The sequence below is a fragment of the Brassica rapa genome, chromosome A09 (assembly GCF_000309985.2).
Source record: "Brassica rapa cultivar Chiifu-401-42 chromosome A09, CAAS_Brap_v3.01, whole genome shotgun sequence".
In the NCBI taxonomy this organism is placed as follows: Eukaryota; Viridiplantae; Streptophyta; class Magnoliopsida; order Brassicales; family Brassicaceae; genus Brassica; species Brassica rapa.
Genome location: NC_024803.2, coordinates 9,896,349 through 9,907,458, shown reverse-complemented (window position 1 = coordinate 9,907,458; position 11,110 = coordinate 9,896,349). Strand labels below are relative to the sequence as shown.

General features: G+C 24.0%; 1 long non-coding RNA gene across 1 annotated transcript; it reads right to left on the bottom strand.

The window, feature by feature from the left end:
* Positions 1-2,856: 2,856 nt before the first annotated feature.
* On the bottom strand, positions 2,857-10,115 carry LOC117128392. Its single transcript, XR_004451690.1, has 2 exons — positions 9,859-10,115; positions 2,857-9,763 (listed from the first exon to the last, which is right to left on the bottom strand). It is a non-coding gene; the product is annotated as an uncharacterized LOC117128392 (long non-coding RNA).
* Positions 10,116-11,110: the final 995 nt, after the last annotated feature.

The window sequence follows — 11,110 nt, the reverse complement described above, 5'->3', positions numbered from 1 at the left end:
AGTAGTAGTATATACTAAATACATACAGACACACAAGATCCTGAATAGACAGATTCGAATGTGACTACGAGATACTCAAGAGATACTTGAGAACTAATCTTGTAATTTGAAGAATTGTTTCGTTCTGTGGTCGATACTAAATATTGATTCACTACTACGCAACAGAATAAATTCACATTTCGACTACAATCCAAGGCTGTTATTGGGTTTGGATATACCACTGAAAAGGATAATTGGGGTATATAGTATCCAAAAGATTCCAGAATATACGTAAGAGACTCTAAAACCTACCTTTATTACTACTATATTCTACGTGACATGCAGTTACAAAGATATTGAATATGGTTTCTTAAATATATATATCTAATCTATTAATTTATACCCCTATTTTTATCTACTATTAACAAAAACATAGTAGGACAACTTAAGAAATTAGTTAATATGACATATCTGATTATTTATATTAATAATAAATCAGCTATAAATTTTAAATTTTATTTTTTAATTATAATAAAATCTATTGAGAAAGAATCTAACAAAATCTTCCTTAAAAATTAAAAATTTTATAAAATAATACAATAACTAGACCTTGACCCGCCCAACCGGGCGGGTATTTATTTTATGTTTTTAGTTTTTTTTTGTTTATATTAAATAATGCATTTGTAATATTGAAACATAAATTCATATTGAAAATTGAAATTTTAATAAAAATAAAAATCAAAAGTTTAATAAAAAAATTTGATATAAATTTTAAATTTTCTAATTAAAATAATATTGAGGTGGTCATATTTTTTCTAATTTCAAAATCTAAGCTTCCTTAAAGACAAAGAAAATAAATTTATAAATACATGAAATATATAAACATATTTGGAACTATAGTTTCAATTAAAATAAATTTGTTAAAGAAAAATAATCTTGATGTTGTTATTTATTTCTAGTGTTTGACCCGTAAATATTTACTTTCACTTTAATTTTTTTCTTTGTACTAATGGTATAATATATATATATATATATGTAAATTAAAATATATTAACTAATTATTAATATAATATTTTTAAACATAACAATTTTATTTATTACTTTGAATAATTATATTTTGTGATTTTAATCGTCTATTATATCAAAATGTATCATATAAACAAATCCAATATTTATAACTAATTGGACTTATATTATGAAAGCATTATACTAAGATATGAATAAACTATTTTATATTTGATTTATATGTTATATAAATTGATTATGATGTGTGATTTTTTTATTTTTTTCTTTTTACTTATAAATATTAAAAATATTGAATATGTTAATATGTAATATATTAGGTAATTTATTTTGGTTATGATTTGATAAAGGAAATTTATTATTTAAATTTTGGAAAGATATTAAATGCTTAAAGTTATTATTTAAATTAGGAAAAGACAAACATGCTTAAATATAGGTTCAATAAATATCTCAATGGCATTCTAATGTAAATAAGTGGTAAAACTAAGGGATATTTCTATTTTGTACTTCTCTTTTAATAATATAGATTAATTCGTAATTAGTAATATAATATTATTAAAAATCAATGTTAATTAAAATTTTATTCTAAAAAATAAAATAAAACTCTATACTATTTTTTATAAACTTTATAATTATATTCTGTATTTTATAAAAACAGAAGGGATTTATGAGTTAAATATGGAAAATTATATTAAATAGGTAAGTTAATAAATTTTATATTTTAAATGTTTTTGTTTAAATAAATTATCATTCATCATTAAAATTCGTAAACTATATAATATTTTTATATAAAATAAATTTATTAACATAAGTTAAATAACCTTTAGTTCATATACAATTTAAAAGTATGTTATTAGAAAACTATGAAATTTTAATAATTCATTTAAAAATATTAGTGACAAATCAAATTTTAATTATAAATCTATTTTTTATTTTAATTATAACAAAATATGTTGAGAAAAATTTAGAAAATGTTACAAAAAAATAAAATATTTTTAGAAAATAACGTATTGCCATAGTAACAAAAAACAATTCAAAATTCATGGAATCTTCCGAACTCAAAAATAGTTGTGTAATTTTCCAAAAATTTGTTTACAAATACAATTTTGAAAATAAATATTCAAAATTAAAATGTTAATATTTCAAATTTTATAAAAGATAAAATCATAAATTATAAAGAATAACTTTTTAAAATGCACCACGAAAAAAAACAAACTATATATGTTGTAAGAATTAAAGTAATCTAATATTTTGAAATCTTAACAAAAATAAAAAGAAAAAATAATCTCATAACATCCAAAAATATCATATATCAATAAAATTTACTAAAATAATATGATAGAATCTACTAGGTATTAAATACACTAAAATAGTAGGGCTATATTATTTAAAAAAAACTGTGTGTTTTACTTATAAATTCCTTAAAATGCTAAAATGATATATGTTAAAAGTATATTTTAAACACATCATGAAAATATATATATTATACTAAACATACATATTTTTTATAATATAAATAAATAAAATTTTAAAATGTGTTATATGAAAAATGTATTATATGCAAAATGTATAAATTAAAGAAAAACATATTTTGAAGAAGATTCTCTATATTATTTCAGATTGTTATTTTATTGTACCTAACTTGAAAATATATTCATGCATAATAAAAAAGAATAACAAAGTAAATGTATTAAAAATCATTATATATTAATAATGGCGAATAAGAAATATAAACAATAATATTATAGAGTTACAAAACATATTACATAAAATATAAATTATATATTTAAAATATTTATAATAATATTAAATATATTTATAAATGAAAAAAATATCTGCACAGACGTGCGGATCAAAATCTAGTATTCTATTAAAACAGAAGTACAAAATAATATTTATCTATTGTTAAGTGATTTTTTGCATTTTTTCTTTCTTTTTTTTTAAAACTAATTCTTATTGTTTTTTCCAAATAAGCTAATTTCATTTATTACAGATGTACAAAATACAATTTACATATTTTAAGTGTTTTATTACATCTTTTACGTTTTTACTCTTTCTAATTATTTCATTAATTATATTTACCATAATTTCAATAACATTTCTTTTACTCTTAACCATAACAATTTTACAAGTTTAAATGAAATTGATTCATGTATGACAAAAATTCAACCGGTTAATAAATATTTTTATTTGTTTAAAGAATTATTTAGACATAGGCATCCAGATATTCGTTCAGATACAAATTATTTTATTAGATATCAAAATTTTGAATTTAAATTTAAATTTCGTTGGATATTAAAAAAATTTCTTACGAAGTTTGGACACATATCCTTCTGAATAAATTTGTAAAAATCTAAAAAATATTTCAAATAAATTATATATTTAAAAATATTTTCAAACAATTTATAAAAATATAAAAATTAACATTCGACTAGTGTAAGGAATAAATTCCAGTTGAATTTATATCCGCAATCACAAATGATAAGTTGCAAAATATTTGGTTACTTTACATTTTTTGGTATGTCTCAATAAAATGCCTGAAAAGGGAAGATGGCGACTATTTGGTAAGCTAGAATTCAGCGTAATATCAACCAGAGACGAAAAACAATGGTTATATAAAGAGACGTGTCTTTTGCACAAAAAATTAAGAAAGAGACGTGTCTTAATTACATTAGATATCTGCTCATTTTAGATTGCATGTCGTCTTTGCCTACCTGGGCGCGTGCCCATTTCGATGTGTGTTGACGTATTATGAATGCCATGCAAAAAGGTTTACGAATTTATCACATAAATGACAAATTACAAAAGTAATTGTGTGGTCGATATTCATGACACGTCTAAAGTATAAAGTGAACATAGCTAGTGAGGTGGTGCCTAACTCTTTGATCGATATTTGAACGATAATATCGATCCATATGTCCAACCTAACTAGTATAGAGTATATAGACTAATAAATATATTGTTTATTAGGCGCGGACACGAAGTAGATACAAATCAAATTTTCAATATTTATGATTTGTTTGTAACTTTGTATGTAGAATTTCGATTTTTTTTTATTTGCTTTCTTTTTTTTAAAAAATAAAATATCTAAAAGTTGGATATCTAAAAAATAAATAAATATTTACGGATATATTTATCAATATTTTTATCTATTTTGATTAATACAAATAATCTAAAAAATTAAAAACAAATGTTTTTTGATAAATCTTATCGGCTGATCTGGTCGGATTCGAAAGAAAACACTTAGTGCTACAAAATAGATTGGCTACCACACTGTCTGGTCCGAGTTTGAAACACTTTCCAACTAATATCAGCGGATGAACCGATCATCTGTTACGATCCACCATGTAAACCACTTGAACCGAAGCCCAAGGTCAGACTGACCAATTGATGATAATTTAATTCCTATGGAGAATGAAACTCATGACTAATGTGGATACACATTAATCCCCAATAAATTGACACTAAACTACCGCCACTTGATTTACAAATCTGTTTTATAAAATACATTTTTACATGACATATAGAATAAAATTAGAAGAAATAGAAAAATTACAGGTTTTGTAAATTTTAATTAGTTAATAATAATAAGACAAAACTTTTAAAGAATTATAATGGTCATCAATTTTTTTCTTTTTTATGTAATAATTTTACAAGTAATAATGTGAATATAATTTGTTAAGTAATATGTTAGAATGGAAATTATATAAACTTATACATTTAAAAATATAAATATAATCAAGATATACATGTATGTATATATTTGTAGGATCAAAATGGACATTCAATTCTCAAAATTTTTATATTTGGGATTTGCTTCGGTTTTAAATAATATTGATGTTTTATTATTTATTTTGCTTTAAAAGTTTTCAGATATTCAATTTTTTGCACTGAATGGATATAAATAATGAATCAAATCAAATTTAACAAATAAAATATCTTGTCTTATTGTGTATTAGGTTCGAATAATACTCGATCATAATTTTGTGTAGATCTCAATACTCGATCATATTTTTCAAAAAAAAAAAAATCTCAATACTAATTGGCTCGAATCTTATGTTTGGAAATACAATAGTCCATGTGTTTATTTTTTTTTTTAAATCACTTTTGTAGTGTTGTGATTACTGAAAAAGAAAAAGAAGGAATACGAGTCCAATCGAGAAATTTGCTTTCATTCTTAATTTCTTATTGAGAAAAAGACGGACTCAACTAACCGAATGATTTTACTACCGATATAGGTTTCGAATGGAAAAATTAGATCAAGCGTAAGCGTTGCAAAACTAGCGGAAGATGAGCCAATCAAGCGGATCAAACGGTATAAATGTGTACGTAGTAGATCTAGCAGTTCAAAACATGTGTTTAAATGATAAAAATAGATAAAACAGTTTAAAATACTATACAAATTTTAAATAATTATAGAAAATCTACAATATTACTATTTATATTTCATAACTAAAATAGGTATTTAAATTTTTAGAAAGCAAATAAATATAATAACTAATTAAAATATTATTATTATTTATATTAAATTTATAATTATTCATTATTTAACAATATTTTTAATTTTTTAGTTTTTTAATACTATTTATAAATTGATGTACAAACTATTTATTTAATACAATAAAATTTAATAAGTTATAAATTATATATGAGTTGAATATGAATAAGTAGTATATTGTAAATTATAATCTTGACCTAAAATTTTAAAAAGCTAAATGTTCTTAATAATTGTATGAATAGTTTAAATATTATAAAATATTTAATACATAATATTTTGATTTGATAAAAATGGTTCTAATAGTATAAAGCAGTACCTATGTATATATTTAAAATATGAAATTAAATTTGATCTACTATTTGAATAATTTAATTACCAAAATTATGTATTTGTATAAAATTATATTTTTTAAAAAGATTTTACATAACCAAATTATTATTTTAAGAAATGACATATATTATAACCGGAGCTTTAAATGGTTCTTGTGGTAAAGGGTTTACAACTGTGAGTATTACCATCTAGGTTCGAATCTAGGCACTTGAAACGCTTTAAGTGATAAAAAAAACTTGGATTCTGCAGATTTCATGGTGATTAGTTCTTAGACCTACAAAATCTTTGGAAGCACACTACATTTATAAAAAACAACATATATTATCTTAAATCAAATTAAATAATAAAAACAAAAAACCACTAAAAACACTCTAACCTTGCTGTGTAATTACTGTAGTAGGCGGTTCATGATTTTTGTTCACATGTTTGGACTGCATATGGTTCATACACTGACGTGTGTCCTCTGTCTTTTATCCGTCTTCCACTCAAATACCATAATATTTCCCTTCAAGTTAGATGTCATTTAAGTTTCTCAGGCATATTTAAAAAATGGTTCAATTAATTTTATATTTTTAATTACTAAAATTATATATATCAATTGTTCATAAAATTTAATTAGAGATAAAAGAGATATATTAATCTATATTAAAGAGAAAACCTCTTGCATCGGTAGTTGAAAGAAATCTTAAGTAATATATAAAATAGATGGATCACTCTACTTATCATTTAAATGGTTTTAGGTTGGAAACTTATCTCACTTAACATGATACAAGAGTTCTGATTCACATCGATCTAATCCAGAGTTGACCCATCCATTTTTGCCCAAACATTTTGAGATTCACGCTAAAAAATCATTATCTTAGATGGAATAATAGAAGCTAAATCTCTTTATCGGTAATTACAAAAGATCCTAAGTAATATATAAAATAAATAAATAATTCCAATTATCATATTAATTTTAGGTTAGAAATCCATCTAATTCAACAATCCAAAAATTATACGTTTAATTTATAAAATAACACATGTTCTGTAGGATTACTTTACAGCAAGTTGTTTTTCATTTTCTTGATTGACAAAAAAAACATAATTATTCTTGGAAAATTGGCTGAGTTATTTTCAGGTGCGCCTAATCCTTCGGAGCGAATGTTGTCCAGCTTCCGCAAAGTAAGGGGCTGGTATTGGATTGGGAAGTTTGGTGGAATTAAATATAACTGTAATTAGGATTCTTTTTAATGGATTTCATTGGATTCTTAAAAGATAAGAAGAAAAATAAAGATCAAGGGAATAAATTATTTACGTGATAAGCAATTGGATTTTAGAACTATGACGAACTTGGGCTTAGACTTTGTTTCCAAGTCAACAATAAAAAATCATTGATATTCAGAGAATCTAGGTAACAAAATCTGTTTAGTAACTAATCAACGTAATATATGGAGAAGATTTTTGAAAAGAACAAACATTTGGTTCCCAACGTTTAAAAACTCAATGGATTTTTATTTTCTTCAACCAGATGTGGTTGCTTGATCTCAACAACTTCCATGATTTTTTCCCAACTGTATCCAAATAAACAACACCATATGACTGAACATAACCACACCGTAATTTCTCCCTCCTGCCGCCTTAATCACTACTCTCTCAGCCGTCGGACGCGGTGCATCCTCCGCCTTCTTGTACATCTCCGGCAACAGAAACTGCATCGTCACCGTCTTCTTCTTCTCTCCTCCTCCTTCCTTGGTCACAACCGGAGCAGTTTGCCGAACACGCCTATGTACTTGGCCAAGACCATAAAGCCACCGTCTTTGTTGTGTTTGAACTCGGAAGGATCATAAGTTGTGGTGAAGAAGGATGATAAAGAAAGGAATGGTGGTGCAGGAAGTATTTGAAATCCACGTAAAAAAGTTAGGATTTGTTTCCTCTTGTTTTTTATGGAAAAGTACATTAAAATCTATCATAACTTATTTCTCATAAAATCTATGAGGATATTGAATAACAGGAGAATTTAATTCTTTCCAAATTCTATTTGACAAATCCTTAATTCAATAACATTGGATTTTAATTCATTTTTTTCAATTCCACAATTGAATAACATTGGATTTAATATCAGACTTAAATTCCATCAAACTCCATTAAACTACCAAATTCAATAACACCCACTAAGTGAAGGGAAGTTTGGATTGCTGCTAACGCATTCTAAAAAGCACTACCTCCATTTTACAAAGATCGTTGTTTGTTTTACAAAAATTTTGTTTTGTGTGTTAAATGTAGTTTTTACATCTTTACAAAAATTAATAGATAACTATTACATATAATAATTATTTTCTCTAAAAATTATGTATTAAAGTAGGATTATTTCTGGTATACTAATTTTACTTTTGAAATGTGTAAAAACTCCAAAACAACAATTCCCTGTACATTATTCGTAAATGGATTTTTACAAATATTCTTTCTATATTCACTTTCACTAAATAAATGATGACAAAATTTAAACTAAATGTGACATAGACAATTACATTTAAAATTTATTTATATTTTTGGTAAAAAAGTTATAATACATTAGTAAATTATACATCATCATTGAAGTAATCTATTCAAATATGATATTAAATAATATAATAATAGAAATATAATAATATATTACAAATTTTAAAATATTATTTATTTCAATTTTTATAATTATACAATTTTTATCACTAAAATGTTTTCAAACTTTTTACATTTTTTTTAAATAGAAAATTTTAATAGTAATATTATTATTTTGTTTTATATATCAACAAATTTTAGAAATATTGTTATTTGTACTTTTTGATAATTATACACTTTTTGTATCAATTTTTTATTAATTTTATATAAGTTGATTTAATAAATTTTATCCAAAAATATATAAAATTCATCGAAAATCATAATTTTAAATATATTTGTATATATATATATCTATTCTTAAATATAATTTCAAAAAATAATATTATTTATTTTCTCTTGATTTTATGTTCAATTAACTCAAAATCAATACTATTAAAACTGAATGGCCTTTTTGAGGTATCCTTGGAGTTTTGAAGTATTTACCATTTTATGCCACTGAATTATTTTTAAGCTATGATTTCAATTAAATTTTGTATTTTTGAATTTTATTTTAATTAAAAGCAGCAAATCCTTTTGTTTATAAAATCATTCATAAAACGTTCAAACAAACTTCAGTTGCTATAATTTAGTTATTGAAATGGATACATGATATGTAAAGTAATCACGATACCCAAATTGTATCTTTAATCAACAATATCTCTTAACTTCCACATTAAAAGGAACTAGCCTTTGACCCGCGCGCCCGCGCGGATGTATATTTTTCATAAAAGTTATAGTTTATATATATTAAATAATATATAATACATTTTCTATATTACATATTTGCAGTGTTTTGAAACCCGACCGGTCGGACCGGTCAGACTCACTCGTTCCTAAAACCGATTCCGAGTATTTTTAAATGAGACCGGAAATATTAATATTTTTATTAGAGAAAATGTGTTATCTGAACAGAAAATATATTTGATTGTTCTGGTTTGAAATGGTTATACTTGCATTTAATGAAATTAAACGTACTAATAATGTTATATTATATATGTTCACTATAGAAGAAGGCCAAAATTGTAGTCTTTTTTTTTTTTGCTTTGATTAAGCCTACGAAGGCAATATTGTACATAGATTGGAGCCCAATAGCTCAAAATCAAATTAAAAATAAGCCGAATGGACCAAAATAAAATTGCAAGTGAAATAAACTAAACCATTTAAATTTTGGACCGACATGTCAAGAATCTCGTGATTAGTGGTCCACCTCTTCGACTTTTCTCCGTCGCACTTCATCACCGGACGGAAGAAACCATCGTCGCGTATCGTTATCTTGGCCATGCTTTCTAAATTTCTTCAACATCCTCTATCGATCTACACCAAAACCTTAAACATAAATCATTGTAAATATTCACTACTAAAGAGAATTTTACTCCCAACTAAACAATTAAAATGGCCCAATGACCCACAGTAATCAAGATGACGGGAAGCTTGAGTGAAGGTGATTTTACTCCCTCGTAAGAAAAACTTCGACTGATTAAATTAAACACCGCTCATAATAGATTGGCATAGAGACTTAGAATTCTGTTTCAAATCGGATTTTTTTTTATCAAACATAACAAAAGAACAATCAAACCGAACAAAAGAAACTCTGAGAAAGAAACCAGACAAAAAAAAACAGAACAAAACATTAATCGGAAATGAAATCCGATGAAAGAAAAAAAGAACAAACTTTTCATCGAGGAGAGGAGAGATGCCATGAAATCCGGTTTATCATCATTCTTTGTTAACGGTTAAGCGTAAATTTGGTTATATCAGTAATTGACCAAAAGGCTATTAATGATCAATGGCATAAGATGGTAATTCTTGAGAAAAAATCAGGGTTATTTCAAAATTGTACTTCAGTTTTAATAGTTTAGATGTTGTTATTTTGCAAAATTAATAGCTTAATGTAGTTGACCAGAATATATGCAAACTTCACGATTTAAGATTTAACTATAGCTTGATCCGCGCGAATATTTATTTTTACTTTTTATAATATGAATATTATTTAAGCGTTTATTGGTTTATATTTTAAATATTTATCATATTTTAAAAATTTTATAAACACAACAATCAAATCGTTTACGTGCTGTAAGAAAAAAGTGACCCATGTCCGATACTAAACTTTCAAGAAATATTGATCTATTCTATTGATATGTTTGAGTAATATTTCTTTTAACATGAATTTTTTTTTCAAATGTAATAAGAATTTAAATATTTTGATCATATATGAGGCATATGGTGAGATTTAAATACGTTAGAAAATAATATTTGGTTATAAACATTAAACAGTGTTTTATAAGTAATTCAAAGATATTTAAATTTTAATATTTTTTTTGAAAATAATTAACAGTAACCGAAATGGTTAAACATAGGTTTTAGAAAATTTTGAAATATATATAATCTTAGGCGAGATTTAATTATCTTAAAAATAATATTCAGTTACAAATATTTCATATTGTTCTATAAGTAGTGTAAAGATATTTAAATCTTAGCATATATAGATTTTATTGTTCAAAATAATTAATGGTAAGTTAAACATATATTTTAGGAATATTCATCATATTGTTTAATACCAATTTAAACTTGAATTTTGTTTAAAAATAATTAATGGTAACATTATCCAAGTTTAATATTGTTAAAATCGATTTTAAATTTGAATATTCCCAAAAATTAGCT